Source organism: Lepidochelys olivacea, assembly GCF_965140295.1.
Source record: "Lepidochelys olivacea isolate rLepOli2 genome assembly, chromosome: 10".
Taxonomy (NCBI): domain Eukaryota; kingdom Metazoa; phylum Chordata; order Testudines; family Cheloniidae; genus Lepidochelys; species Lepidochelys olivacea.
In genome coordinates this window covers 26,771,123-26,799,029 of record NC_140420.1, presented here as the reverse complement: position 1 = coordinate 26,799,029, position 27,907 = coordinate 26,771,123, and the positions used below count along the sequence as shown (strand labels likewise).

General features: G+C 40.4%; 1 protein-coding gene and 1 long non-coding RNA gene across 2 annotated transcripts in view; both read left to right on the top strand.

Annotated features, from left to right (window-relative positions):
- LOC311526881 (uncharacterized protein) overlaps window positions 1–27,907 on the top strand; it is a gene marked incomplete at both ends in the record, with an annotated part of 366,035 nt that overhangs the window by 272,329 nt on the left and 65,799 nt on the right. The window lies entirely within an intron of this gene.
- On the top strand, window positions 7,152–27,769 carry LOC311527874. Its single transcript, XR_014713471.1, has 3 exons — window positions 7,152–7,220; window positions 8,825–8,876; window positions 27,640–27,769. It is a non-coding gene; the product is annotated as an uncharacterized lncRNA (long non-coding RNA).

Genomic DNA, 27,907 nt, shown 5'->3' with positions numbered 1-27,907 from the left:
TTGTTGCCTTGAGAAATCCTTGGGAATCATAGTTATCACAGGGATCATGGGGCTGTAGGGATGGGACAGGGATGGTGGGTAGGGGGCAAGAATATAAAAACCTCCCTTTCATCAGAACAGGAGGAGTGTGGAAGGATCAGAAACCGGAACTGTTAGTCATTCACCTGCAAGTGCTTGGGCAGCAGCAGTTAGAACTGAAACTGAAGCCACATCAGCCGTGTACAGAACTCTGGAGATTGGTGGCAGATGACTGGTAGGCAGTGGCATCTTGAGTAGAACTGTTGTTGGCTAAGGGGATTTTGTGCTGAAAGAGAAAGAAGGGTCCAGTAGTTAAGGCCATAGGAGCCTGGGTTTCAGTTCTTGCTCCACCAGACATCCTGTGTGATCTTGGGCACACCATTTTATTGCTCTGTACCTCAGCTGTCCATCTGTAAAATGGGGACAATGGCACTGCCCTATCTCACAAAGGTGCTGTGGGGAGAAATACATTAAAAACTGGAAGGTGCTCAGATACTACAGTGGTAGAGGGCACTTTAAGTTAGATGGTTTTCTGTAGAGCCTGGAATGGGACACACCTGGAACAAGATAAAGGAGAAATCCTTGGGTGAAGAGGCCAGGAAGAGCTTGCTTTTTGAAGGAGCCTCTGAGAGGTGGGAACTGAATGCAAACCTCCAGCAAGACACCTATGACCCAGGCAAAGACCGGGGCAGACTTATCATTTATTGACACTTGATTTGGCTTCTGCTTTCCCAGAACTGGTGAAGTTTTAATTTAGTTGGAAGACTAAATTTAGATACTGAAGAAGCAAATTGAATCAGTGTCTGCATTTCCACAGTGGACCAGGTAAAGACCCTCACACTAACATTTGACAAGATTTTGACATTTCCAGCAACATTTCCAATATCCACAATGAGGAATTCTACTGAAAATAGTAAAATCTTCCAAACAGTTCCATGTGTAACTGATTGCAAGGTTTCCCATTTGTGCTGTCTTGGTTGTGTAATAAACGGTTAATATACAATTCAAAAATATCTTTCTACAAATATCCAAACATCTGTGCTTCAAATTCACTTGTGCACTTGTAGCTCTTTGTGGCAGGGACTGTTGTTTTGTTCTGTCTGTACATAGCCTACTACAGTGGAGTCCTGGTCCATGACTGAGGCTTCTAGATACCTACTGCAGTGCAATTAGGGAAGTGGATTGGACTGAAGAATTTATGGATCTAAAGGCAGAGGAGGCCTGGGATTACTTCAAGTCAAAGCTGCAGAAGCTATCGGAAGCCTGCATCCCAGGAAAGGGGGGGGAAATTCATAGGCAGGAGTTGTAGACCAAGCTGGATGAGCAAGCATCTCAGAGAGGTGATTAAAAAAAAAAGCAGAAAGCATACAGGGAGTGGAAGATGGGAGGGATCAGCAAGGAAAGCTACCTTATTGAGGTCAGAACATGTAGGGATAAAGTGAGAGAGGCTAACAGTCAAGTAGAGTTGGACCTTGCAAAGGGAATTAAAACCAATAGTAAAAGGTTCTATAGCCATATAAATAAGAAAACAAAGAAAGAAGAAGTGGGACCGCGAAACACTGAGGATGGAGTGGAGGTTAAGGATAATCTAGGCATGGCCCAATATCTAAACAAATACTTTGTCTCAGTCTTTAATGAGGATCTTAGGGATAATGGTAGCATGACAAATGGGAATGAGGATATGGAGGTAGAAGCCAAACTTGAACAGCTTAATGGGACTAAATCGGGGGGCCCAGATAATCTTCATCCAAGAATATTAAAGGAATTTGCACATGAAATTGCAAGCCCATTAGCAAGAATTTTTAATGATTCTGTAAACTCAGGGATTGTACCGTATGACTGGAGAATTGCTAACATAGTTCCTATTTTTAAGAAAGGAAAAAAAAGTGATCCAGGTAACCACAGGCCTGTTAGTTTGACATCTGTAGTATGCAAGGTCTTGGAAAAAATTTTGAAGGAGAAAGTAGTTACGGAATTGAGGTCTGTGGTAAATGCGACAAAGTACAACATGGTTTTACAAAAGGTAGATCGTGCCAAACCAACCTGATCTCCTTCTTTGAGAAAGTAACAGATTTTTTTGACAAGGGAAACGCAGTGGATCTAATATACCTAGATTTCAGTAAGGCGTTTGATATGGTGCCACACGGGGAATTATAAGTTAAACTGGAAAAGATGGGGATCAATATGAAAATTGAAAGGTGGATAAGGAACTGGTTAAAGGGGAGACTACAGTGGGTCATACTGAAAGGTGAACTGTCAGGCTGGAGGGAGGCTAGAGGGAGTTCCTCAGGGATCGGTTTTGGGACCAATCTTATTTAATCTTTTTATTACTGACCTCAGCACAAAAAATGGGAGTGTGCTAATAAAGTTTGTGGATGATACAAAGCTGGGAGGTATTGCCAATTTAGAGAAGGACCGGGATATCCTACAGGAGGATCTGGATGACCTTGTAAACTGGAGTAATAGTAATAGGATGAAATTTAATAGTGAGAAGTGTAAGGTCATGCATTTAGGGATTAATAACAAGAATTTTAGTTATAAGCTGGGGACGCATCAATTAGAAGTAATGGAGGAGGAGAAGGATCTTGGAGTATTGGTTGACCACAGCATGACTGAGCCGCCAATGTGATATGGCCGTGAAAAAAGCTAATGCGGTCTTGGGATGCATCAGACGAGGTATTTCCAGTAGAGATAAGGAGACGTTAGTACTGTTATACAAGGCACTGGTGAGACCTCATCTGGAATACTGTGTGCAGTTCTGGTCTCCCATGTTCAAGGAGGATGAATTCAAACTGGAACAGGTACAGAGAAGGGCTACTAGGATGATCTGAGGAATGGAAAATCTGTCTTGTGAAAGGAGACCCAAGGAGCTTGGCTTGTTTAGCCTAACCAAAAGAAGGTTAAGGGGAGATATGATTGCTCTCTATAAATATATCAGAGGGATAAATACCAGAGAGGGAGAGGAATCATTTAAGCTCAGTACCAATGTCGACACAAGAACAAATGGATATAAACTAGCCATCGGGAAGCTTAGACATGAAATTAGACAAAGGTTTCTAACCATCAGAGGAGTGAAGTTCTGGAATGGCCTTCCCAGGGAAGCAGTGGGGGCAAAAGACCTATCTGGCTTTAAGATTAAACTCGATAAGTTTATGGAGGAGATGGTATGATGGGATAACATGATTTTGGCAATTAATTGATCTTGGACTATTCATGGTAAATAGGCCCAATGGCCTGTGATGGGATGTTAGATGGGGTGGGATCTGAGTTACTACAGGGAATTCTTTCTTGGGTATCTGGCTGGTGAATATTGCCCACATGCTCAGGGTTCAGCTGATCACCATATTTGGGGGCGGGAAAGAATTTTCTTCCAGGGCATATTGGAAGAGGCCCTGGGGGTTTTTCGCCTTCTTCTGTAGCATGGGGCATGGGTAGATTGCTGGAGGATTCTCTGCACCTTGTAGTCTTTAAACCATGATTTGAGGACTTCAATAGCTCAGACATAGGTGAGAGGTTTATTGCAGGAGTGGGTGGGTGAGATTCTGTGGTCTGCATTGTGCAGGAGGTCAGACTAGATGATCATAATGGTCCCTTCTGACCTTAATATCTATGAGTCTGAGTAATAAACAGTAATAAAAATAAAATTCAAGTGCTCAAATGACATTAACTTATTTTGCGTCAAATGATCAGTTTGAAGAATCCAACTGAAATTCATGTGCAATGAAGTGGGGAAAACTACCAAATCTCAAATACTGTGACTAAAAAATGCAAATAATAAGGCCTTATTGCTCCCATATTCAACTTTGTATGCCATTATAGTCCTTAAAAAATAAAACAGGATTGGAGCTATACTCAGTACTAAACTAGGGAGAAAATGAGATGGGTGAGGGGCAGTGCCTAATGGTCATATTAAGTGCTACCCTCAGTATTTAGGGTTGATGTCAATAGAGAGGAATATCAATTACTTCATTGGGCTTCAGGACTACTCATGTGTTTAAAGTTACTTGCATGCGTAAGTCTTTGCAGGATCAAGGCCTTAAGTATGGATTGTATTCGCCATATAGCGTGCTTGAGCACCCTACTTGTCCTGTATGATGGACAGAGAGTACAGAATACCAAATCCCATGAAATTTGCTGTGCATAAGTCCAATATTTAAGCAATAGCTGCTAGCTAAAGCCTAGAAAGAGAAATGAGTGATTCAGTTCCAGCCCCTGATGTGTGGCAGGATTTGCAACAAATGAAATTTTAAAATTTCTCTTCATTTACTGGCTGAGACAACATAGCCACTATCATTATAGTGATTTGGCATCCATAACATCTCCTGCAGTCACTGTCATACCACTTATTGCAAATCCCAGATGACCAGAATCCCAGAGAAGCTGGCTGTGTAAGCCAGATAATAAATGGACATTATAGGAGATCCCAAATACTGTCTTTTGTTTTCATCTGACATTGCAAAGGTACTTGTCATTGTAACATGGCATTTTGACTATACAGAAAATACAGCAATGAAACTGGCATTGCAAATGTACTAGTTTCCTCTGAAATTACAGGATTAGATTCTGAAATGAGTGGAGTCAATAAATACAAATTAAAGAAAATGGCTCAGCATTTGCCTGCCATTCACAGACTTTGAAGATTCTGATACTATGATTTTGGAACTCAGCTCAGTGCTGGCTCTTATTCTTATAGCGCTGGCAACACTTTGTATTAAGTTGTCATTTATAAAAAAGAATTTACTGTTTATTAAATTTGACAGCTTAGATGCTAGTAACTAGACATGCCTAGAGAAAATCACATTTTGTATCTGAAGTTTGTCAGGCTCAGGCATCAGTGACTATATCTGTTATGAGTTATGGAACTCCCTTCAGAACTGACCATCAGAAGAGCAGCTGATGTAGTGGGGGAAAGTCTCCCATTGATTTCAATGGGCTTTGGATCAGGCCCAATGTGGTTCTAATCCAGGCCTACGGAGATGGGATTTTGAATTTGGTAGAGGTGCAGATAGATATTGGTGTGGGGGAAGATCCCTGAAGAAGAATTTTTACATGGATACAGCAAATATAGTTAATCAGCAGTCTTTCTTCTCTAGAGCCATTGCCCTCACTCTGTATAGAGATTTACAGATCTTTTTATTTCTTATTAAATTTACTGCTCGTAAATCATGTTAGATTCACAGCCCTGGAGACTGAAACCCTCTATTTATCAACCAAGCAGGTACAGCATGGGCCAGAGCAGTGCAAGTTTCCCTGCAGATCATTGCAACATGTTCCAGATATAACCTGGAGGACCACCAATTAGTGCCAATGACTTTTATGATGACATCGATCCCTGTCCACTGGGAACTGGGTTGAAACCATCAACAGTTCTTTCGAACAGACCAATGGGTAGCTGCATAGTCAACTTTATATCTGATTGGACTTTATATTGGGTCCTTGGAGATAATTAATACGTTCATGTCAACCACTGCTTGAGAGCAATTACAATCGTAGATGTGGGTATGTGCACTGAAATATTGATGAAAAATATTGCCTGTTACAAGATTCTCAGACATTAATGTAGCCATCTGTATTCTCTTTTAAGAGAGTGGGATCATTCCATAATGAAGTCCAATAGCCAGTCACAAATTTGCTTCAGTGGGAAGGGTACTTAAAAGTGGAAATTGTCTCTTTTCAGCATCTGTGTATTATCAATTAGAATAACAATTGGGTCCTTACTGATGTCTCTCATACTACATGTTGATGTTACACTGCTCAGCTCCCAAGGAAAATGTGCAGGCCCTCACCCTGACTATGCAAGCTATTTGGCTGGTGTAGATTCTGTTGCCGCATGTATTGCTGTGGCATGACAGTCTGGGACCATATCTGCGGCTTTGTTTGTTGCTTTTTTTCTCCCACAAGACACTTCGTGGTAGTATGTGTTCCCCATTAAATGGGTTCAGATCAGGTTCTCTTTTTGTTTGCTTTGCCTTTTACGAAGCCTATATGGGTCTTGAAACACCCTAAGGTTTCAGAGTGGTAGCCGTGTTAGTCTGTATCAACAAAAACTATGAGGAGTTCTTGTGGCACCTTAGAGACTAACAAATGTATTTGGGCATAAGCTTTCATGGGCTAAAACCCACTTCATCCGATGCCTGGAGAGAAAAATACAGTAGGCAGGTGTAAATATACAAGCACATGAAAAGATGGGAGTTGCCTTACCAAGTGGGGTCAGGTGTTTGGAGTTAATACCACAAACCAAATCTTTATCCATGCAAAACTTCCATTGAAACGAATGGGAATTATTCCTGAATAAGGACTTTAGGATTGGGCTAAAAGCATGAGACTATAACATTTAGCTTCCTATCATACTATGTAAGACTCAGACTTTTCTCCTAATGTCTTAGACTGAAATTGACTTGTTTCCAAATGTTAAAAGAAAGTATCTTTGTCATATTGTGGGACGATATCTGATTTAGGTTAATACATTTTCCTTGTTGGTCTTTCTTCTACTTGGGAATTATTTCGCTTTATGTATCTAGGGGGGATTTATGAAATGTACTACTATACTTTTTTTCCTAGAGAACACTTTTGTAACTCCATCTTGGTTAAGAAATTGACTCAGTTTTTGCCCACAGCCAGCAAGAAAAGATGATTTCATATTTCCCCAAGTGGAAGCTAGTCAACAGGATTCCTCTTTATTGCAAAGAGGGGATACAATAATAAAAAGACATTTGCTGGTGGAATATTGCCAGTAAAGTACAATAATACATTAAAACAGATACTTAGGGCTGAAATTTATGAGTTTGTTTTTCTATGCCATTCAACATATTTTTCCCTTCCACAAAGATAGTGACAAATATGTTAACATCAAAATGCAGACACTCAGCAAAAGCTTTAATAATAAAAACAGCAGCAGTCAAAAGCAAATGGAGAACTTTAACTTTTGGCATAAAGAGTTTATCTTGCGATTTCGTTTTCTGCTTAGGATCCAATTTTACTTTGCTTTCCTGTTTCTCCTAATAAAATATTCATCAGCTTGTTCCTTCATGTCCAAACTTTTCACTGGAGCGCTTAGACCAATAAGCATCACTGGTCCCCCACCCCCTCCCCGCCCACATGCATACCTCCCTTTTCTTTCTGCAAGATTAATTTGGAAAAGAAGTGTTTTGCATTGGGAATACTGGAATCAAGTCAAGCCAGGGACGGCATTTTTAATGAAGGTAAACAATTTATTTATGCATAATAAATACACAGTACCAAGCTTACAGAGCAGTATATTCCTTTTCTAAATAAAATTACCTGTAGTAATAAAAGCTTGTATTCTTATCTTTTGGAGTATGTTTGAACCATGTTGTATTGAATAAGTTCAGGAACTGCTGGCCAGAGTTTGATCTCAGTAAGAGCAGTGTACATCAGTGAATAGCTTTGCAGAACTCAGACGAGTTACCCTTTGATTTACACTGCTTCACTGACATCAGACCATAATCCCGCATATGTCTAATTCCCCGTACACCATATTGAAAAATGATGGGTGCTGCTTCAGGGCCATTAGAATTAATTGGAGTCAGGTTCCTAAAACACCTCCCAGTACCTTTAAAATGTACCTGCCTAATGTCAACAAATCTATGTGTATCCCATTCTCTAAATTGATTGCTACAACGTGCATTTTCAGGAAGGTACATTTAGTTCTGTTGCTGCATAATATGTCATCTTAAACCAAAGGAAAGGTACAATCGGGCTGCAAATAAATTAGGTTCTGATAATACATTGGCAGAATTTGATGGGAAAAAGACTAAAGAGCATTTATGCAACTTATAGACTACTTATAAATAGAGGGCCACATAGTGTCATCACAGTAGAGCTTCTATTGACATCAATCTGAGTTCCATGCATGGATTGAAGGCAGTATATGGCATAAAATTTGTAACAGGGAGAAAGATAGATGACTGTAATATCTGAACATTGTGCTTATCCCCCTAGAGCTGTGTGAAGAGGTTCATGCAGTATTGTTAAACCCACTAAATCTGGGTTATATGCTGACATTTCTCTAAATTCTTTTATTTTGGTTTGAAGAAGTGAGTGAATAAAACATTCCTGGTAAAATAAAACCCATTTTCCCACTCTGCAACATTTCTCCTTTTTCCCTAGCCTAAAAATTGACCAAAGGTAGTTCATAAGATTTGTGATTATTTAACATACATAGTGTGCGTGGGTGGATGTCTTCCAGGGGGAGGTGTCATGCCAATGTTTTAGACCCCAGCATCTGAACAGTGTCATTCAAAGTTAAGCATGTGCTTAAATCTTTGCAGGATCAAGCCCTTAGGCATTTGCTGATTGCTATAAAGATCTGTTTAATACTCTTACAGCAAGTTTGCCAGCAGCTCACACCTATCCCCTCTCTGGAACACTACATCTTTCCTAGCCCTTTGGATTAACTCCAGTGGTGAATAAACATGTTTGGTTTTGTATGCGTTTTCATCAAGTCTGCAACCTTCCTTATAAACCTAATAGCTTTGGGGGGCCTCTGAGCTTACTCTAGCCCCATTAAGTTATTGTTTTTATCATATTTTTAACATCAAATATACAGAGGCTGGAGGAGGGTCCAATAACATCAAAGTCTCATGAGATTTGTAGCAAACTTAGAGAAGGGATAGAGGCTAGAGGCCGGCTGACAAATTGGTTAGCCCAGCTGATTAAATGGAAATCACTAGCCACTGTAGAAAGGCCAGGATCACTTGGGGAATTAGTCTGGCACTCTCATTTTAAGTAGTACTTTACCTTAACTGAAATCATGCTCGTATTTATTTATATTTTTCTCCTACAGAAGAACAAAGGGACATTCAGTGAAGCTGAACGGGACAATGGATTTAGAACTAGTAAAAGGAAATGTTTTTTAATACATTGTACAATTAACCTGTGCCACTCATAGCCACAAAATATCTCAGAGGCTAAGAGCTTAGTAGAATTTTTAAAAGGATTACACGTGGATAAGAACATCCACAGTTATCAGAGATACGATTAAAAATAGGAAAGCCACGGGGAAAAAAAGGGGTATCAACTCTCATGCTTTGGGTCATAAATTCTTGGGGTTAGGAAAGTTCCCCTAGAGACCTGTTATTTCCAGATTTGTCTATTACAGGGATTTTTACATCTGCTCTGAGTCATATGTTATAGGTCCGAGAGAGAATACTGGATTAGAGGACATCTAATCTGATGTGGCATGACAATTCTTACATTTATTAATCATTTTATTTTTAATGGGCCTAACATTTTAAACTTCTGAAGACTCTGGTCAGTAGCAGATTTTGATCATATGGTCTCATGGATATGGATAGGGATATGTTTCAAACACATTTCATTCATGCCAGAAGTTTCATCACTTCCATCATTTTCCAGTGATTCTGAATTTTAGTGATGACATTTCTAGAAAGTTACAAGTTTGGTCCAGGATGATAAGAAGTTACTTTTCACCTTCCCCTTTTTATCTGGTAGAAGATAGACAACATAACAGAAGTTTATTGGCACAGGAAAAGAAAAAATATAAACATAACCAGAATATTTTGTGTTAAATTTGCCCATCTAGTTCTTGTCACTAGCATCAACATTCTGGCCTCTACTAATGCAATAAGTATGTATTACCTAAGCATTGAGGTTAATGTAATACAGTACAGCAAAGCAGTATGAATGAGGGACATCTGTACAAACATCTGCGATTTAAGCTGGTAACAATCACAATTCTGGGATTGTAAAACACATTGCGACTTGATTTAAACTGTAGAAAATTGGCCAATTTCCAGGTGCATGACAGTCTGGAATACACAGATGCATCCACAGAGAGTGTGAGGCTCTATTAGGGTTTCCAGCTGCTCTGTCCAAAACTAATCCCAATCTACAATGCTTCTCTGCCTTCTCCCTCCAAGACCTTGGACCCACAGGACCTGTCTGTCCCCTGCTGAGTCCCTGCTGGACCATTCATTCAGGTACTAGCAAGGTCTCAGCAAAAGTTGGCCAGTAGTACAAGTCAAGGGAACCAGGGACAGGAGCAAGTGAAGAGGTGGGCATCAAAAAGCAGGGATGGCGAGGAAACTAACACCAGTATGCAAGGAACAGATTGAGGTGCATTTCGAGGAGTGAGGGGGTGTCAGGAATCTGGGTGATGTCAAGTCTCTCACGGTGGGAATAAAGGGAGTGAGAACAAAGCATGTTTTCCTTGGCATTCTAAGCTCATCTGGAACTAATTTTTGACATGAACATCAGAGCATTGAATTATGCAGGCCTGACAGACACAGCTTTATCTTTAATTAGGTAACAGGGTTGTTGTTTTTTTACATAGAAATTTTATAGCAAGGCCCTGATTGTTACCATACTGCAATAATCACAAAGCTAGGCTCAACATAGTGAGTCTAACCTTATTTGCTGCATCCCTTAAATTCAGCTAGGGAGACCTAAACATTGTGTATTACTGAAGTAACTGTATCACCTAGTTCTTTTATTCCCCACCAGAGAGAAGAATGATAGAAAAGGGTAGGAAAAAAGCCAAAGGATAATAAAAGTATGTTTGTTTAAAAAATATGTTAACTGTAAAAATTCCAGTGCATTACAGTTGGCAGACAACAGAGTTGCCCTTCCATCTTTGAAACTGTCTGATGTTCTTGCACCAGCTTAGCAATTTCATCATAGCAGGCAAATCAGCCAACAAGAAAAAAAATGCAAAAATTTCTTTTTTAAAATAGAATTGAGACTTACGGGGCTAAGCACAACAATAGCGGTCTTTTCTCTAAACACATCAACATCGGTGACTTCCTGAATTTCACTAATTCTTCAAGCTACAAGGTTATTTTCTTTTAGAAACTTTTTCCCAGCATGCATTATCTGGGGCTGCCCTTTAAAATGGGGAGAGCCAAACAGCTCAAGCCCTAAGTAGCCATTTTGGCAGGATTCTATCTTGCTGTTTCTAGCTGGTGAGTTCCTTTTATATTTCCTTCCACTTTTTCCTTTCACTTTCTCTCAAGATCTATTTGTTAGCAGCATGTATGGTGCCGTGCAGTTTGGGAGAGAGCGATTTGGGCAGCAGCCTCTGGTTCTGAGCTTCCAAAGGGAGGGCATTCTCTACCTATTCATCTCAAGTATAGTTCAGAACAGAATTCTCCTATGACCAGGTCACTTTGTTACCAGAGGAATTTCACTAGAATAAGCAATACAGTTTGCTTTCTGTCTTGTGGGGTTGTGGAAGAGCCCCAAATCATTGTATAGTAGAATCCAGTTTAGTGATCATTACTGCAATGATACATAAGTGTTGACCCAGAAATGAGTTTGTGTCACAAAATGGTGCTTTCTAGCAGCTTGTGAGTGTAGCAATGGTTATTTCATAAATCTCTAGTTATCTTTATTTCTCTTCCCTTCCCAGCCCCACTTATTCTTTTTCCTAAGCATCTTCATGAATTACTGATATTATTTGCTTCTTTCTGTTGTTCTTCTGGAAGCCCTAAATGAGCCCACAACACAATCTAGCAATCCTGGTTTGTGTAGGGTAGAGGAGTATAAATCGGACATAATAATTTGTCCAGGGAACTCTAGCAACTCAAGTTCAAGGCTGTTTCTAGCAAATGTTTCAAGCCAGAAGGCAAATGAAATTGCAGTTGATAGAGGTAATGCTTGAACATCAGAAAGGATAGGACAGGACCTGTTTGGGTCAGTCTAAAGTTTACCAGTTCATTCAATCATATTTATATTAGTTTATTTCAAAGTTGTTTCCTTTGCCCTTCCTACCAGATGTTTTACTGTTGGGTAGGAAGGTGCCTACAAGCAAGATACTCTGAGAATTGGCTCACCCTCTGTGAGACAGAGAAAAATGATTCTGATGAAATGCCAAGCGAGAATACGTGCATGTTGGAAAGTGACAGTAGCAGCATTGTGCAGGAGCCTGTGGCTGGCAGTAATGTCTTGGCAAACAAAGAGAACTTTAGCTTTTAATCCAGACTAGAAGTTCAGGCGTTAGCTGTGAACCAGCAAATCCATTTGCAGCCTTTCCCAGAGGTGAGCTTAGCCGGCTGTGAGGTAGAGCCATTTAAAATCTCTCAAGCTGCTACCTGAGAAAGTTCACATTTTACTTGTTTTCATCATCTGATTGCTGTTGGCAGCCTTAATTAGGGCCTCTTGTTCTTAGAGATAGATCTGTGTTTGCATTTAGCTAACTAAGTCTGCAGGAAACCTCCCTGAGCCCCAAACGCTGGCAGAGATTACGGATGTAAGCTTTTAACCTTGTGAAAACAGCCTTGATGATTGCAGCTGCCCCTGGGGCAGCGCCTATGGAGAGGTAAGCACCTCCACTTGCTCTGCCTAGGATTTCACCAGCTTTGGAGTAAATGCACTAGTGCAGTTTTCCCTTCTGTTGACTTCCTGGAGTGTAAATACAGTATCAAAATTCTGTGTATTGTCAGCCTCATGGCACATGATTTAGTAAAAGATGCTGTGAGATGGAGGCAAACCAACACCATGATAGTCGCCAAATGGAGCTACTCAGAGAAACAAAGGTTTCTGGATCTAGAGTGAAATATGAGTTCTGATGTGATTATTCTACGGGTGCTGTTTCAAGCACTATGGAAGTGCTGGGGTGAGATTTACAGGTTGTATTGCAGTTCAAGCTAGTCGATTAGAGCAGAATAAAATGCCTTTCCTAGGAAGGGTGTGAGAGATGTGCCACAGTATAGGCCATGGTTCTGCAAGTATTTCTATGTGGACAGCACCCTGCAGTGCTCCAATTATGTCAGGAATTCACCTACATGTAAAATCATGTAGGCTTGGGACCATACCTTATATACAACTCGGCATGTTTCGCTTCTGCTGAGCAGCGTAGGAGGTGAGTTTGGTAATTTTTCAGGTGTGAGAACTTTTCTAAGCAGATGGAACTAGGGCTGGCTAGAAAACAAGAATTCCACTTTGTGGGGGAAAAACTGAGCTTTTGAAACTTGATTTTCCTCTTCATTGGAACAAAAATAAGACCTTTTGTGAAATTTCATGAAAAAAGAAAACCACAAGAGAAAAACCACCCAAGAATTGAGACCTCTGAATCTCTACTGCTGGAGCAGTTCCACTTTGTGTGAATTATTAAATATTCACTGTGTGAGAGAGAAACTGACTCCAAATCAGGCAGAGCAGGGACTTATACCTGGGCCTTTCACGTCCCAGGTAAGTGCCCCAACCACTGGGATATTGTATGTCTGTCTCTCTCTCTCACAAATTTCCCATCCAGCTCTAGCGGTAGCTCCAGTTACAATCCTCGGTATGTAACAGATGTACAGTGGCATCTGGAGATACATAAATTTTGTGTGCAAGAGAAAATATATATAGTGAACAAACTAACTAGTTGCTGAGACAAACCAGTAACAGTTGTGAGGGCCATAAATAATTTCACATATTGCGGTTAGTTACTCAGAGGGGGTGGGGCTAGAAAAATGAACACGCAGGAGAGAGTGGTGATGTCAATGGGACATCCTAAGAATAACTTATTTTTAATGCAAAGAAAGTAATAGAGAAGGATTGTACAGGAGGGAGGGTTGGAAAGTCAGGGCACACAAGAAGTCAAAAAGTGACCTTTACAAACTTGTATGATGTAGCCATATTAAAAAAACAAACAAACACACACAAAATGTGGCCTGCATCACCAATGCCAGTGACTTTGGGTGGCCAAGTTGAGATTCCTTAAAGAACTCTCTGAAAGTCAGGCCCCTGTAAAGCCTGGGACATCCAGTCACTAGTCCTTTTTGAAAATTTGGGCCAACAGCTTTTACCAGCATCTCATCAGTGCTGTTGCCACTATACATTGCCTACATTCTTGGGCAATCTCACCCATGTGCCACATGTTGTCCAGGATAGCCCTGAACCTAGCCTTCCTATCTTGCTTAAGGAGGGGATGCCTATGGTATATACAAAACCTGGATTTCAGTGGGGATGTGGAGCTTGGGTGGCTTTCTTGTGTGTCATTAGGCCACAATTAGTGCCCTGCAACTTGTCTTCCCAGCCATGTGAATGGGGGAGAACTTAGAACTTTGGTATGTAATATTGATATTAATTCTAGGTGTGGCATCTAATTTCCAAAGTTTCCTAATATAGTATTTAATTGCTCAGTGTTGCATCACTCAGACTTTGCACTCCAGCTGAGCCACACTCATTGCAGCTGAGAAAGGGAGTACAGCAGTACCTTGTATGCTCCCATGACCCTGGGTGGGCTCTGTGACAGATGGCCCATTTGAAAGCTGCTCTAATCTGCATAATCTGCCAACAGCCTGAAGAAGTTTGGAATCTGTAAGGAGGGGTGGAGGAAGAAGAGGAGCTGTTCCCCCTCTATGCTATAAGGAGGCTCCAAATAACATCTTTTTACTTGTAGTCAGACCTCATTGTCTGTATCTTTTGTTTCTGCTCACGTGTAAATCTGTCAATAATACAAGTAAGAGTGCCAGGTGTTACGTCTGACAGTACAAACACAAATCAGTTCATTTATCGTCTATAATCTTTTGTAAATGAATTTTTAAAAGTTTGCTCTCTTTGCTTCTATATTACTGTTGCTGGTGGCTCCTGTTCTCCTGCCTGTCCTCTCATTGGTCCAAATGATTATCCTCAAAGATCTATTCCATTTTTCCTCTTCTCTACAAGTTCTCCTGTTTGGTAGTTTTATTTAATCAGTGGCAAATGAGCTTCTCACAACTGTTTACTCCTGAAAATTGTCTCACTGTTAAGAGGTTTGGCTGTTGTGATGATTTTGGCTCTTCCTACCTTCTTTGACTTTTTTTTCTGTGGTGAGTTCTCATACGCAAAAGATTCCATTGCAGGGGGTCCTCTCTTCTGAGGCCTGGTCTCCAAACACAGTTGTGCTGGTAAAGATGGGATTTTAAACGTGCTCCATTAAGTTGGTGCAACTTCATGTTGTGGACCCTCTCCGCAGATTTATGCCCTTGCAGAGTGGGTGTAAAATGGCACCAAATCAGAATTCACTACTCATGCATGCAGTAGCATTTTACACCACTTTCCATTCACTTTGTACAGATATAAAAACTGTCTCAACATACAAGCCAATAGAGCAGTGGTTCCCAAACTTGTTCCGCTGCTTGTGCAGGGAAAGCCCCTGGTGGGCCGGGCTGTTTTGTTTACCTGCCGTGTCTGCAGGTTCGGCTGATTGTGGCTCCCAGGGGCCGCGGTTTACTGCTCCAGGCCAATGGGAGCTGCTGGAAGCGGCGCGGGCCAAGGGATGTACTGGCCACTGCTTCCAGTAGCTCCCATTGGCCTGGAGCAGCGAACCGCGGCCCCTGGGAGCCATGATTGGCCGAACCTGCGGACGCGGCAGGTAAACAAGCTGGCCCAGCTCGCCGGGGCTTTCCTTGCACAAGTGGTGGAACAAGTTTGGGAACCACTGCAATAGAGGATGAGGGTCACACATTGCCTAATCTCATTGACACCAGTATACATGAGTATTGGCACACAAATGGAGCAAGAGGAGGATTGGGCCCATTTTGCTAAATATAAACCATATGATTACACCCTATACTGAAGGCAAGAGAGAATCATGGCCATAGTTCTTGGATATGCTTATATCCAACAAGGACATTAGTCTTCGCAAGCTTCAGGGTCACCTTCAGGTTTACTCTACGGAATATAAAAATTATTGCTAATGTCCATGCAATCCTCCAGCAAACAGATGCAATAAAACTGTGGTTTGCCATTCCCCTCTCCTCTTTTCTTTCTTTCATCCTCTGCAGAGGTGCTTTCAGGTATGGTTGAGAAATAATATAATGTCTAGTCTGAAAATATACTGTGGAATCCACATTTTATCTTGAGGTTTTTATCTTCGTGCAGTAACTTCGATGCTAGGCACAACGTGGACTCATTATGCAGTTGGGAACATATCATGTCTACACGTAAAGAAGGGATTACTTGAGCCCCCAGTGTGGCTGGCTGCTTCCTTTTCTCTCTTCCTCTCACCCTAAGTAACTATAAACAACATGTAGAGAAGACAAAACCCCAGCAATGAACAAAAGCTGCCTGCATGTTATCCATCAGTATTATTTAGGTAGGACATGCTGGGCTGTTCATGATACATTCATACTGTAAGTGATAAGCCATAACATATGGTATTCATTTACTTCTCCATTCCAACAGCAATATAGTGAAGACAATAAATTTTCCTGTTTGTTCTCTGACCCACTGTTCTTGGGTTAAGCAGCATGTTTTGTCTACATTTGTCAGTTGTTACAAGCTTCTAGCTGCTGTGGACTAGGGTATTGATGAACCCTGGAAAATGGAGCCTTGAATAATGTATAAAGCATTAAACATGCAACCATTTCACAGGGGGAAAAAAGAAAAAAGTGTGTTATATGTTTTCTCTGTTGTAGCTCCTTCATTTACAAAACATATTTGTCAAGTCTTTTGCTAAGAATAATGCCATGATGCAGTTTCCCATCATTCTTGTTAATGGGACTGTCTTAGTGTTACAGTAAACAACCATAACTCTTGTGTCTCAGCCATTGTGAGACATGCTTAGTTTTTTCAGCATCCAATTAAGGGTGTTTTAAATGTCATCTAGAGTCATGGGAGTGGTTGTCTAGTCTCCAGCCCTACAGCACAAGAGGGGGCATTTGGAAAGGGGCAAGAAAATGGGTGTTTTAATAGGGCTGAATGCACTAGCAGGATTCTGGTGAAAGTTCACATGTTGTGGGGGGGGGGTTAGATTTATTCAGAGAACTGGAGGTGCCGTAGGAAATAGAAATGAAGTGTTTTGGTAATTATTTGGGGGGGCAGGTGGAAGCTACATTTAAAAATGCAAAAATAAATGTTATTAAAAAGGGGGAAATACTGTAAAAATCTATACTATATAACTACCTTTTATTATTATCTAAATTGAAAAATAAAAGTGGTAGGTGATGCATGCATTTTGCAAAACAAATTAATGTCATAAACCATTATATCTAGGTTTTCATTAATAAAAGAAACTTTCTATCAAACAAATGTTAAGGACTGTTATAAAAAGGAAGGCGCTCAATTGTTCTTTATGTCCACTGAAGGTAGGACAAGAAGAAATGGGCTTAATTTGCAGCAAGGGCTGTTCAGGTTAGATATTAGGAAAAACTTTCTAACTCTGAGGGTAGTTAAGCTCAGAATAGGCTTCCAAGGGAGGTCATGGAGTCCCCACCATTGGAAGTGTTTAAAACAAGTTGGACAAACACCTGTCAGGGATGATGTAGGTTTATTTTGTCCTGCCACAATGGAGGGGGCTGGAGTTGATGACTTCTTGAGGTTCCTTCCAGTCCTATATTTCCCTGATTCTCTAAATGAGACGTTGGGCCAGATTTTCAGTGAATGGAAATCACTGCAGTTCTGTTAGCTTAAATAGAAATATGGCAATTTACATCAGCTGAGGAACTGGCCCATGAAGTTCTTCCTATTTCAGAGGCATGTGTCAAGGCTGCAGTAAGTTACTGGGCTTGATTCAGCCCCTATTTGATTTGTCCACATCCCAAAAACCATCACCACATTTGGGTTCCTAGTCAATCTCCTCAGAGAGCCCAAGGATTGAACTGGCATGAAGACTGAACTATACTTTTGTCCAGGACATCACTGAAACCCATTGGTGAGCTGCATGGAGGAGAATGGCAATGCTTCTATCTGTGCTATATCTGTTCTGTAGATAAACAGGGAGATTCAGTCTCTAGTGCTGATAATCTGCACTTTTCACACTAAATTCACTTGCAAATTTGAAAAACTGTTTGAAAAAGAGGAACGTTGCTTCTAGCATATGGGTGTTTGCTTGCTTGTTTTTAATTTTAAGCATTGCATGATCTAAAATGGTTACTATTATAACTGAAGAATTACTTCTTACCTGGCCGGGTGTGCATTTCTACACATAAATCCCATAACTCACATATCTGTGTGCATTGAAATGAGAATATAGCCCATCAATTTACTGGAGTCTGACACTCCTAAAGCACTGTAAAGGGGCAGAGATTCCATGCAATGCACAGAGATTTAGCCACAAAGACTCCCATTAACTTTAACATAGTCACACAGCTAAATCTGCACACATCCTGCTGAATATTCGACCCTAAATGTGTTCATCCTTAACAAATTATTTATGAATGGTGAACTAGAAATGTTTGATATACATAGAAGCAGATGCACACAGTTGAAGGCAAGACTTTAAAGGATATGAATCCTCTTTTCTACCTTCCTCATAGGTATTCATTATCCTGCAAATGTGGTAAGGAAATAGCCACTGAAGCAGAGTATCTGCTGCTAACTGCTACTGGCTTCACACAGACAGCTGATGCGATCCATGTATAAATGATTTTGGCATGGTTATTCCCTAGGAAAATAGAAGACGTTAATATAAGGTTCATACACTAATTTGTTGTATGATCCATATATTATCAGTAGACTATTTCAGGCATACAGGATCAATGTGATTGCTCATAAAGGTAAATATGATAGCTCTGTAGGGGGAAAAGCCTCCAGAAAATGAGAAACTTCTCTAAGACATAGGACCCTTCTTACATGTGCAATTGATCAAAGAATTTTCCTGTTAAAGTATCATTGGGCATCTCTCACTGTAGCTTTATAATGTTTTCAGTTCATAGGTTCATGCTTACTAGCATCTAGAGATTTTAGATCCCTGTTTTATGATGGAGGTACAATATTCCTCTAGTAAATAGGTGTTTGAGATGTCCACTTGATGGCTTCCTGTGCTGAGGATGGTTTCAAAGTTGTGTGGAGGAGGACTGTGTTGTGCCACTTTGGCAGTAAGGTATCTCTGACAGGCCTCAGCCACATGCCTTCATTACGAGATGCCAGCATATCTGGCATCCCAGATTGTGGTCAGTCTGTGATTTGGAGGCACAGGCTTCACTTTCACCATCTGAAACACTGATTATGTTCTTAACATGAACCTTGCTAGTTTAATTCTCATCATTGCTGCAGTCCTCTATTCATCTTCTGAAGAAAATTATGGATCCACTGAAAAGCGGGAAGAGATATATAATTCAAGAAGTTTTCAAGATTCATTTTCAGGAAGATGAAGAGCTCAACACATTATATGCTGAGTAGCGTTCTTTGAACAGTAACAATGCCACCTGTAGCACTAAATATGTAGTCTGAATAAATGTTTTATGGCAAGCAAGTCAGGAAGAACAGTCAATCACTATTACCTTGTCTTTTTCCTGCAGATTAAAGATTCTTTCCTTGCATTTGCAATGACTTCTATAGATCAGACTCACTAATGTAAAACTAGAGTCCATCTCTCTCACACACACTTCTACAATAGACAGCACAGTCCATGCATTAACCCTACTAGTGATAGATAGAAAACAGCTAAGCATAGTGTCATAAAGAAGTAGTAATAAGAAAGCATACTTGTACCCATATAGCAGGGAGGATTAAGGCACAGTGTTCCGCAAAGGAAATATATTTCAGGGTACTGGCACTGATGAATAACACTGTGGTAATGTGTTCCTTTTCTCTCTCCCACCATGAAACCAAACTAACAATGGCCAGACATTACATCATGGGTTTCGTGCATAGAATGGAACACAAGGTAATAAGTACTAGGGAAGGTGGCATGAACTCTGGGGGCCTGAAAAACTCACGCTCAATTCTGAAGTCCAGGGACTTTAGCCTGAGTAAGAAATCTGGCATCAAGACCTAAAACTCTAATAATGGGCCAAATCCTGTTTTCCTTTCTCAAACTAGCACTGTCATTCGAGTCAGTGAAGCAACTGTAAATATGGTAAAGGGACTCAACCCTGTCTGGGGTTATGTGATGTCAGGTGTTTTCAGGGTAAATGTGCTGTCATTGCTCTGTGGAGAGGAGGTAGCCCCTCCATCTGAGAAAGTGAGAGGAGGTGGTCCTCACCTCATTGGGAGGAGGAGTGACAGTTGGTGGAGAAGAGGGGATGGTGGAGGGACAGAGGTGGGGAGCCTGAGAAAGAGGTGGAGAGAAACAGAGTCTGGGAGCAACCTGAGAAAAACAGAGCAAGGGGAGAGGGGCAGAGCGAAACAGAGAGTGAGCGGAGAGGCTGAGATTGGGCAGGACAAACACATGCAGAAGGGGGCCTTTCTGTTTAAAGCTGGCTGGTCAAGTCAGTCTGTGTTTAATGGTGTGTTCATGAGCATCGGTTCTGGTCATCTCCTGTCATTGAGTCATCTTGTCCTGGAGATCCAGAAGAGGAGACCTTCTGGAACCTTGAACTAAAATAATCACAGCAACCTATAAAATAATGGCCTGTACATACATACATATAGAGAGAGAGAGTGGGGTGAGGGGGGTTATATTTTGTTAAGTACACTTTGTACTATAGTCTGTGTCTGTGTGTATTTGAATTGCTATTTTTAATTATATATGTTCTTCATATATTTAATATTGTAGGTAGGTGGAATCCAGTTCCCTTTGTTCCAGTTTAATTCAAATCCCTGTTACGTTTTTTTGACAACCAATTGTGTTATTTTTGCCTACCATTTTATCATGGTGTAACCACCCCCAGTACTCAGCTGCCAAGTAAATTGAATCACCACTGTGAAGGATCATTGCTAAATCTTGGTCAGTGGTTTTGAGATAGGGTGACCCTCAGATGTATTTCAAACTATAACACAATAACCCTACTCTGAGAGGTCAGTTTACACTACTCCCAGGAGGAAGGCAAGGCATGATTTGGCCACAGGTACTCAAATTTCAGAACCCAGGGTCTGAAATTCACCTCACTTGCCACCAACTTGACATCAGTGTGACTCCATTGACTTTAAGGAGTTACGCTGGCATACCTCAGGGGTGAGCAGAGAATCAGGTCATGAGGCTGAAGGTTCTGATCTTGCCCCTTTGAAATGAATGGGAATTTTGCCAATTTAATGGAAGCAGGAGCAAGCCCTAATAAAATGTAACACACTCGTATCTAGAAGAACCCATATAAAATATTTTTTTCTTGATCTCAAGAAAAAATAAAAGGAAAGTTAAAATCCCAGATAAGGGCATCAAAGGTTTATGTTCCATTCAAGAACTTCCTCCTGAAATCAGCTGGGTTTTGAAAAGAGAGGGTGAGATCTGAGAGCTGTTGAATAATTTGTATTCAGTGAATTGAGTGTTTTTTTTTCCTCCCCTTCACAAATCATCTGCAAGCAATTCAGGATTTTCTCAAATGTGTTGGTGGTTCAGAATTATTTGCTAGGCAGTTTTCTCTGAATAATTTTTGGTTTGTAGATTGTTTGGGAGTTCGTTGTGAATATTCAATGTAAGTCATTTTCCCAGGAAAGCTCCGGGAACAAGAATAAAACATTTACTGCAGAGAAAAGGATTGGGAAAATGTCTGACCTGCTGATATTCAGAGAGGCCAGCCAAAGATGCTAATCATCAAATGGTCAGATACTATAGTGATTTTTGACCTACAATTACTTGTACAAATAACAATAAATAAAAATGAATAGTAGTATGCTGGCTTCCTATGTTTTACAGGACAGATAGTCAATCAGGAGGGGAGGTCACAGTGTTAGATAGCACCATCATTTCCCCTTTCGGCTGGGAACAAGCACCCCTTAAAATGTATGTGTTTTTGGCTGGGGAGGAGCCGACTAGGGCAGATGAGTGACATACTCACTCATTACATCCTTGCAGCATCTTCTGCTGGCAAGGCTCCTAGCAAGTCTCTTGCAGAGATTATAGTTGCCCTAGAAGCAATATAGGACTTGCCCTGCTAGGAACTAATACCACCTCATGGAGCCTGCTAAAGGGAGGTGCAGTTCATTTCAGGTTGGGGGGTGGTGAATCAGGGCATATGTATACTTGGAGACAGAAATATAATATCCAGAATCACAAAAGGAGAAATAAATTGGCTCTAGGTCATGTTACTAATCACTATAAAGAGAGTCTGGGTCACATATTTGAAGGTATTGTCAGACGCAGAACGGACAATCATATGTTCTTTAGTAACATGATGGACAATAGCACTTGCTCAGATGGCTTCTTCATAGAGAACCATCTCAGGATGAAGTGTGATTTTCAGAGACTATGGGATTTACTAAACCACGCAGAGCCAGCTTCAACTCAATGACCATTTTTTCATGTCCTTATCCTCCTATTTTTTCCTCTACCACCTCTGTGGTGTCTTTCTCTTTTATGTTTTCCACCAACATAATCTATTTTAAGGTTTTACACTGACACCCCTCACTTTAGTAACTCTGAGCCTGCTGTGTAAAATCAATAGAAATAGCAAAGTCCTTAGTGGACTTTATGGAGTCTCTGGCCCGTTTCCCTTTTTGCAGTCAGAAATCTGCTTGGGGGTAAGGATATGTTTTATCTCTATTTTTTTTATTTTATTAATTTGCATTTTTAATACTGTAGTTAATTGTATGAGGGACAGTACCATATGATTTGGCTATTCTTTAATCCCATTTTAGCAGTGGGTGGATCTTTGATTTTGCAGCTAGATTTATGAGCTGTCTTTCTCATCTGTTTGCTATTCCTTTGAAAGTTTGATGGGATTATTAATCACTTTAAAAACTTGAAAAGGTAAATAATGAAAAAATATTGTACCAAACAATAAATTTTAACATACAAAAATTTGGGTCAGAAGGAAAATGGGAACTTTTATTCACATCTAGCTGCAAAGGTCTCTCTTGGATGTTTTCCCCATCGTTTTATACTTGGGAAATTAAAGTTAATTACCCCAAGACCAAAATTATGGCTTTTGGAAAGCTAACTCTTGGTTTATAGAGAACAATAAAATCAAAAGGTTGGTATTTGTGCTTGTCCCTAAAAATGCTGAATTTTTTAATGCCAAGAGTGACTGTCTGGATCATTTAGTTCAGATCAAAGAAAAATCAAAATCTTTCTCTTTTGAGTTGGTATATTTCTCCTTTAAATTTGATGAGCCATCTTTCCAAGCAGTGCACAGAGCCTTTGAGGGAAAAATACAATCTATGTTGCTTTCTGGTTTTGAAATTGTAGATGTAAATGAATTTTTAGATTTAGAAACAATCCAGAATTAATTTATCTAGAAAATTATTATTTTCCTACCACAATCCTCCACCCTTAATTATAATGTTGTAACAGAACTGGGCTTGATTCCCCTTTTTATTACGGTTATCTCACTCCGTCTGTTATTGATTAAGCTTATTTCCCAGGATAAATTACTCTCTTGTCAAAAAATGACTTATGACACCCAGAAGTCTTTTCCAATTTGATTTTCCTTTAGTTAAATGGTATACAGAATATCCTACACACAACTAGTATGGGCAGTCTTTGAATCCAACAGCTATTGGTTCCTGTTAGGATAAGTGAGTCAGTTTGTAGTAAAAGACTCTGGGATTTATCAGCGGAATCAATTTGATTTTAAGTAAGAAGAGGGTGTCTTTCTGATGTGTGTATAACCTCTTCATACAATGTGCTTAAATCTTAAAGGCTCTACTAAAGAAAGGTTGCTGTTCACTAGACTGCAGAGACTGGTTTCTTGGTGGAGGGCATCCTAGGCTAACTCAAACCTACCTTCTTTTTGTGTCTTATGAAATCCCACCCATAAATTCCACCAATTCGCCACCATTGTCTACAAAGACAAAAAAGCGCGTTGTGCAAATGAATAGTCTTACGTGTTTGTGAAATATGTGTTCTTTCATTCGGGCTAAATATGTGACAGGTGACCTATTTTCGGGTGGGATCATCACTGTCACTTCCACATGTGTTGTGCATATACGTACACACATTAGCCATCCATAAGATGACAATTCCATTTTGTGTCAATTTCCATGCAAAACCTTTTGAATGTTTTCACAAAAACAGAATTGGTTCAAAATAAATGAAACATAGTGATGAGAAGCAAATAGTAAATGTCCATTTTTGGATTAAAATCTGAGCTTTTCGATTTGGGAAGGAGAGATTCTCACACTCTGTAGCCTTTCATCAAAAATGTTCCAACCATCTCTAATAGTACATTTGCCCTTTTGGCCTGAAGAGTTAGACAATATTTGAGGTCTTGCAGGTTGTTTCTGTTAGGAGGAAAAATTGATGTTGGAGTCAGGTATTTCTTTGATTCAGTCCCGTTTATTTACAGATTGTACCAAGCCCAGTTTCCTTAATACAGTAGGAATCCAACTGCAGGAGACTGTTTCTTTGCTCTCATTTCCAATCCTCATTCCAGCCAACACTCAACCCAAAAGCTCTCTCTTACCAATTTAGCGGTTTAGAATCTCATTTAGACAGCAGAAAAGGTTAAAAAGAACAAAAAGGTCCTAATCAAAATGATTCATTTAATTTGACCAGAACAAAAAAATTCAGTTTGTCATTAACATTTTTGAGATTTTGACTTTTCATCCTGATTCAGAACAAGAAAGAATTTAAAATATCCAAAATTTTCATGGGATGGGAAAACAGTTTCCCACCTGGCCCCCGTTACTGTGGTAACTAGTGCACCTCATAACTTTTTAATGTATTTATCCTTACAACAGCCCTGTGAAGGAAGGCAATGCTTTTACCTCAGTGTAGAATCTGGGAACAGAGGCACATAGATTGACTTGCCCAAGGTCACAGAGAGAGTCTGTGGTAGAGCACAGAATTTGACCCTAAGTCACAGAATATCACCTTAACCACTGGTCCATCCTTCCTCTGTCTGTTTGGCTAGCATTTAGGTAAAAAATGTGACAAGCTTAGAGCTCTGTAATATATGCTGAGAATACACGCTGTGCATGAATAATTTCCTTAAGTAATTGTCTGGCTAACCTAATCTGTTTACATAATAAGATAAATTCTTTCATTCCGTTATTACACAGCTTCTCTAAAATTTGTGACTGACAATTAGTCAGAAAGCTGACTGTGAAAATTAGCAATTATTAAATCTAACATGTAGAGCTGCTTTTCTGTGGGAACTTTAGCCACAGTCTAGGTATAGCTTTAAAATCAAGGGCCATATTGTGCCATCAGTTATTATGCAACTCCCCATTGAACTCAGTGTATTGGACCTGGGTCATAAACATACATTCGTAGGCCATGGTATTGTTTATAATCAGTAAATGGAGAATTGTTACAGGTGGGTAGCGCATTCAGGAAAAGCACAATATAGTTCAGTAAACCTAATGTGTATTGACTCACAAAATGGGTCAATAAATGGATTTAAAATGACCTAGAAATTTGGAACAGATTTAGTTTAACCTGGTTCTCCGGGCTTAGGATCACTAAAATGAAATTCTCCCTAATCTCAATTATTATTTTCAAATTCTTCCAGTTTAGGTTTCCTTGAGTTACTTTAGGAGGTTGCAAAGTGACTTATTAAAGTCAGTGTAGGCCCCTAGGTAGATACAAATTAAACCTCAAATTGCTACATTAAAAATACTGGGTGAGAATCTGTGCTGTAGGGCACAGAATTTACAGTCCAGGGTTAAGAGTGTGAGGAGGCAATGATTTATTTAAGCCACCTTTGCACCCTCCTGAATTTAGGCTGCTCTGCAGGCTAGAGAGGCCCCAGGCAGAATGTAGACATCCCTGGGGACATATGTAAGATACAGCAGCCTTCCCCAGCTGTCTTTAGGGCCACCTGCTGCCCAGAATCTTTTGATCTGCTCCTGGAATACGTATGCCAGGGCTTGCTGGGGGTCCTTGGAAGGTAAACCAAGTATGCCTGGCTGCTCTGGAGCCATGGACCTTGGAAGCCTGAGCTGCCAAGCAGACAAGGTGGCAGAACACCAGGCAGGATTCTGTCAGAACTGGGCAAAGTTGAATCATCTCCAGGAAATGGCTTGATATTGCCAAATCAGTACATTCCAGGGAAAATATTTTCTCAGAGTTTTTTCAACCAGCTCTAGTTGTAGCGTTTAGAGTGCACTTTTCCTATATTTTCTTCCCAATCATGAGGGCTGGAAACTTTTTTTTTTTTAAATGAAAGCTGAAATTCTCACCTAATCCCATGAAACCATGAGCTAGGTCGTTAAGAAAAGCACCAAATATCATGAGGCTCATGATTAAATTGGCAATGCTGATTGTCTCTTTTTAACCAAAGGCTCTGTGTACAATATGTAAATCTGACTGAGATTGGGGTGTATATTTCCTGCTGCTGATTGAGATCACAGGCCAGGTGTGAGGACTGTGACCCTTGGAATGATGCTAACTATTACTGTACCTACCACTTCTCAGATGCAGTCTACAATTCAATCATGAAATCCATATAATGCATGATGTCCCTTACCATGCCAAAGTTGCACATTTGTGGCAGCAGTGAGAAATGGCTGGCTACACTGTATGATTTTTCAGGATTTTGTTTTTAAACCATTTTTGTCTCATTCTTCATCTCCACTGGTCTATTTGGATGCCACAGTTTCTTTTATCTTCCCCTGGCATAAATATCTCCTCCTGCTCCACGTGGAAAGTGCATGTGGCTAGATGTAAGATGTGCTGATTGTTCCAAAAGCAATGCATTGTCATTGTCATTTTGGTACCTAGAAGCAGCAGTGCTGTGACACAAGCCTATCTTTGATTAGCTCATGTGCCTCGCACCACAGATTCAGCTGCAAGAAATGGCCAAATTGGAATTAAGAGGCTCCCTCCGTAACAAATGAGGTTGGTGACATATGAGGGATTTAATTAATGCTATGGAGTGTACACAGAACAGAATACACTGTTTATCTCAGAGAACTGGTTGAGGCTCTCTTACAAATCTAAATAAATGAATAGGAAGGCATCACCTTTAATATTTTTTATGTTCTCCACATGGGTTCTGATCCTTCTCTCATTGAAGCCCCTCGATTGTGGGTGTAAATATCTGATGATGCAAAGCTGCACCCACAAACCTCTTAGATACCCTTACTGGTGGTTGGAAAATGGGGCTTTTTTCTGCCAAAATTTTTGACTCTGTCAGAAAACTGAAAACTTTTGGGGGTTTGGGTTTTCAATTCAGGAAAGCAGACATTTCCTGCAAAAAATGTCCATTGGGGGGAAAAAACCCAATTTTTCATCCAAAAATGTTTTGATGGGAAGCTCTTGACCAGTCCTAGATGTCTGTTCAGCCTGGGTGCTGAAGGAAGAGAGAGGGCTTGGGTTTTGTGGGCATATTGTCTGGCCATTTAAAGGTCTAAATTCAAAGGTTCTGAGAAATGTCAAGGTCTTTCCCTGTGGTCAGGAAAATGCATGGCGTTTTCCCAGCCTCCAAGCCAGATTCGCCACGGGAGGTATATGTTACATTTTCCTCCAACCGCAAAGCCTCTTGCGCTGTAGGGGTAATTCACCACAGAGGAAAGTTGTTGGTGTTGCTATAATTGTTCTCCCCCAGGCTTCCTGATGGTTGAAAGGAAACAGCTTTAATTCCTGCTTTCCATTGCCACCATCTCTTCTCGTGGACATCCCACCTGAAGGGCCTTTGACTAACGTCTATGGCTGCAAAAGCATAGAGGCAGACAAACAGGGTGGTCTAGATCCAATAATGAATCTTGCCCAGCCCCATGAAAAATTACCATCATGGGTATTAATGTGCCCTGGAAATTAATTTGCAGCACTCTATTCACCACCGATAATTCAGCACTTCTGTCTGTATCAGCCACATGATGCTGCCTAGCCTTCAAATGGTGAATTATGTGCTAGCAAATTTGAGGATCTGACTAGCAAACAATGTGAGTGTTGCTGTATCATTTCAGGTCGTGTTGAGTTCACATCAGCAAAAGAATACAGGGGAGTGTAATGAGATATGACTAACATCGCTGACACAATATTACAATGGAGAGCGAATGGTCTGTGGGATCCGATGTCTACTCGCCACTGATATTGAGCCAAACAGAAGGTAACATAATGAGGAGAAATAAGTCGGGGTTGGGAGGGTGTCACATGAAAATTCACTTGGAGGCATCTGGAGTTCTGATCAGCTGATGTTTTTCTTTTGTTTAAACAGTTTTAGGTTGTTTTTTC